Below are 4,007 nucleotides of genomic sequence, written 5' to 3'. Positions count from 1 at the left end.
TTTCAAAGCAATGCAGGTCTAGCTGCTTATGGTAATGCTAAAGAAATTGGGCTTGCAATACACTAGCAACACAAACACTTTGGCATTTCTGCACAACAAGTGTAATTTTACAAGTCAATCATGTGGACACTTCTATTTATAATCTGACTTTTATAAATGTTATTGATTCACAAGCCTTTTCATATTTTCTAACCTTGTCCTCATCTGATCTTAATGCACAAACTCACAAATAGAGACATACGTATGGTTAAGTTCAATGGGGATCATTGGTTGCAATCAGGGTTTCCATTTCTAAAATGAGGGGTTCTTGCGGATGGCTTCAGGACAGTTGATGATAGGTCATCAAACTGAAACAGCTGCTGCCTATTTCCAGCGTTTTCTCCCTTGGTTTCAGGTTTCCAGTATCTACATATTCTTCTCTTCAACAGCCTCAGCATTCTTTGAACTTTGCTGCTACGAACAGACAAGGCAAGACTTCAGGGCCATCAAGAGTTGTAAGATACATAGTTGATTCTCTAATAACTACAACATAATATATATTTTAAAATCATACTCCTATGGTAATTTAATAAAAAAACACAAAATGCTGGCAGAACTCAGCAGGGCAGACAGCAGCTATGGGAGGAGGTAATAACCTATGGTAATTTGTTTCACTTACTTTTTAAGTTATGTAAAAATACTTCATTCACTGCACCTTTCTGTTGACAAATCCTGTTCCCTCTGAACATGTTATGTAAACATTATATTGCTACTTTGATACCATGGCAGCAGCAAAGGAATGATTCAGATTTTGTTTCATTAACTTTTTGGCTACCTAGTCTTCCGCAGGCTTGTGGCTGTCAGTGTACAATGACCAGAGATAGAATTCAGCAGGCCACTGTCCCTGCAGGCATCCTAATCTTCAATTAAATAATCAGAACAAAGGTTGAAGATTGGTTCTTTTTGAACAAGGGATGAAAGATTACCTGAGGCCAGTGAGAACACAAGAGTTTTAATATTATCAGCATCTTACTGAATGTTGGTGCAAAGTCGAAGGGCTGAGTGGTCTACCCTTCTCATAATGTAGTTGTTCATAATTAATCCTTAATGAGCTCCCCAGGAGAAATTTCAGCATGCCAAAGTGGATAGATTGAGAGCAGAAGTTCAAACATTTGGAAATCTGACAATGACCTGGGTTTAGCCAGTCGACCTTCAGGCTTAACAAACAATCAATTGGAGGAACTCAGCAGGTTGACCTGCATCTGTTGGGGGAAAGAAATCATTAATATTTAACAGGTCAGAATTCCTAATGTACATTTTCCATCTGAAAAACTGGCAATTCCTACCCTTACCCTTTTCTTCCTAGCCCAGATGCTGAGTTCCTCCAGCAGATTGTTTGCTGCTCCAGATTCCAGCATCTTGTGTCTCGACTTCCAGCATTTACTGAGACTAATATTAGGCAGCAATCCAACCCCAGGAGCAGATCGATAACTAAATGTGGCCATAAAGTTCAACTGGCATTACAGGTTTTGCAGCAGGTAGAGAGGTTCTGAGCCCTTGGCAAACATAACAGCTAAAGAAAGGGGAGGATTGCTTGAAAGGGAGAGGGTGAATCTTTACAGCATTGCAGGTGTGGCAGGTGGAACATGAATTCACAACACTGGTACCCCACCCTGCACCCCATTCTGCCCCACATCTGAAAACCCCAAACCAAATCCCTTTCTGAGTGGGATAAGACTGCAACAGTTCCTCCCCCAGATATAGATTGGACTACTGGAATTGGGGTCATGGACCAGTCTTACCTGGGGCTCTCCCTTCCTTTCTTATCAGGTTTCATAATCTGCAATCCTTTGTCGGCTCCACCAATCATTTCCCAGTTTCTGTCATTTTCTTTCTCTTCCACCTGGCTCCATACTCCCATTAACTCTTCCTCACCCGAATCCACCTATCACTTGCCAGGTCATCCCTAACTCCATCCCTTCAACTCCTTATACTAACCTCCTCCCCTTTACAATCTCAGTCCTGATGCAGGATCTCAACCCAAAACGCCAACCACCAGTTCCCCTCTACAAACACTGCCCGACCTGCTGAGTTTCTCCAAAAGCTTGCTTTTTCTTTCCTCTCCAGAACCCTGCGTCTGCAGTCTCTCGTGTCCTTAGTTCACACCTTGACAGGATGCAAAGCCGACCAGTCTGGCGGAGTTCTGGCCAGAGAACCTTATGGCCCAGAAGGTGCAGCTCTACAGACTTCTGTCCTTCCAATTCAAAGCTCTGCTCTCTTTCTCTGCCTACATAGGCTGTCCCAGCTAATATCCACATCATTGAGTCTAAATCAGGATGTAGATTTTAGTGTATTCAATTCATGCTAAGAATTCTTCTTAAAGGCGTGGATTAGCCTTGATATTTCTGTCCAGTGGAATAACTAGTAAGCTTCAGGAGAAGATACTGCAGTCTAAGCGTGTTCATTGTACCTGGTTTTCACAGTAAGTTGCCAGCAATTAGGATATCCATATTACAGAATCAGAGGTCCATCAAAAGGCGATTTTCTGAAAAAACTGCTTTGTAGCCTGGGGAAAAGTACACACTTAGGACAACAAACACTTTTTCGGGTTTTAGTTCCTTTATCTATTTTAGATGTTTTAGTGCTGGAAGAGAGTCCTAAAAGAAATGAACAAATTTACAACCAGTTCTTGCCATTACAATCTCAGTTTAACCTCTGATCTACACCCTTGTGTATCGACGGATTATGTATGCAGTATAAAAATACGTAAAGCAAACTGCACAAAACTAATATGAAACTAATACAGTACTAATACGTTAGTGGCAATCCTACTTGGCCAGTAAAGAACTTTGCATATGCCACGCTATCCAGCGTCGATGCCTTCACTCGTGAAAATTTTTCCTCACCATGCCCAGTACCTCTGGGAGGAACTTAATCCCAAAGCCCCACCAGCTGCTTCTGCAGAAAACAAAATGGTCTCCCGACCATCTTGTGTGTGTGTAATGACATCATCGTCTCCACTTAAAGACACAGACAACTATTCTAGCATTACCCAGATGGATGCCTTAGTACACTTTTAGCGATAGTGAACAAGATTCCACAGTCACCCGGTTACAACTGTTTTAAGCAAAGAGGTTTGATATCAACATCCAGACTGATATAGATATAAAAATGATAGCTAATCACAAAATGCAGAAAACTACATAGAATAATCCCCAGGAGCTTAGGACCGATGTATGAAGACAGATTGTTTTAATTAGGATTGTGTTCAATGGAGAATGAGACAAGACAAAACAATGAATCAGAACAAGTTATAATAAAAGGGTCCTCTTCGGGCTGGAGGGATGACCTTATACAGCACCCTTCATTTGTTAAATATTTGCATTGAAGACCTGGAGGAGGGAACAAAATGTAAGGTTTCCAAGTATACTCATGATAAGAAAATAGTTTGAAGGGCAAGTTGTGATGACAGTATTTGATTCTGCAATAGGATTATAGATCGTTTGAATGACTGGGCATGAACTTGGCAGATAGAGTTTAATTATGAGATCGAAAGCAATTAAAAAGCAGAATATTACCTAAATGGAGAGAGTCTGCAAATGAATGAAACTCAGAAAAATCTAGGCATTACCAGAAGTTAGCAGACAGGTCCATTAGTACAGAGGAAGAAATGGTTGGAGTTTAGGAATGTGAAGGACTTGTTACAGTAAGACAGGTGTTAGTGAGTTCATGACTGAGTGTTGTGTACAGATTTGCACCAGGTATGGCAGCAATGGAGGCAGTCCAAAAGAGATTCACCAGCCTAACTCCTGGGATAAGCGGAAAGCCCTTCCCAGGGAGGCTAAACAGTTTGGACCTGTATTGATTTGAGTTTAAAAGAATGAGGGATTCAAGCATATAAGGTCCTGAAGTGGTTTCACAGGGCCTGTTTGAAGAGATCGCTGACAAATCACCATCAACATATCACCTGCAGAACCAGAGGAGCAAAGAACTCAATCACTGTTACACCACCATCAAGAAAGCTTACT

Source organism: Hypanus sabinus, chromosome 6 (genome assembly GCF_030144855.1).
Source record: "Hypanus sabinus isolate sHypSab1 chromosome 6, sHypSab1.hap1, whole genome shotgun sequence".
Taxonomy (NCBI): Eukaryota; Metazoa; Chordata; class Chondrichthyes; order Myliobatiformes; family Dasyatidae; genus Hypanus; species Hypanus sabinus.
Note: the sequence above shows the minus strand (reverse complement) of the source record.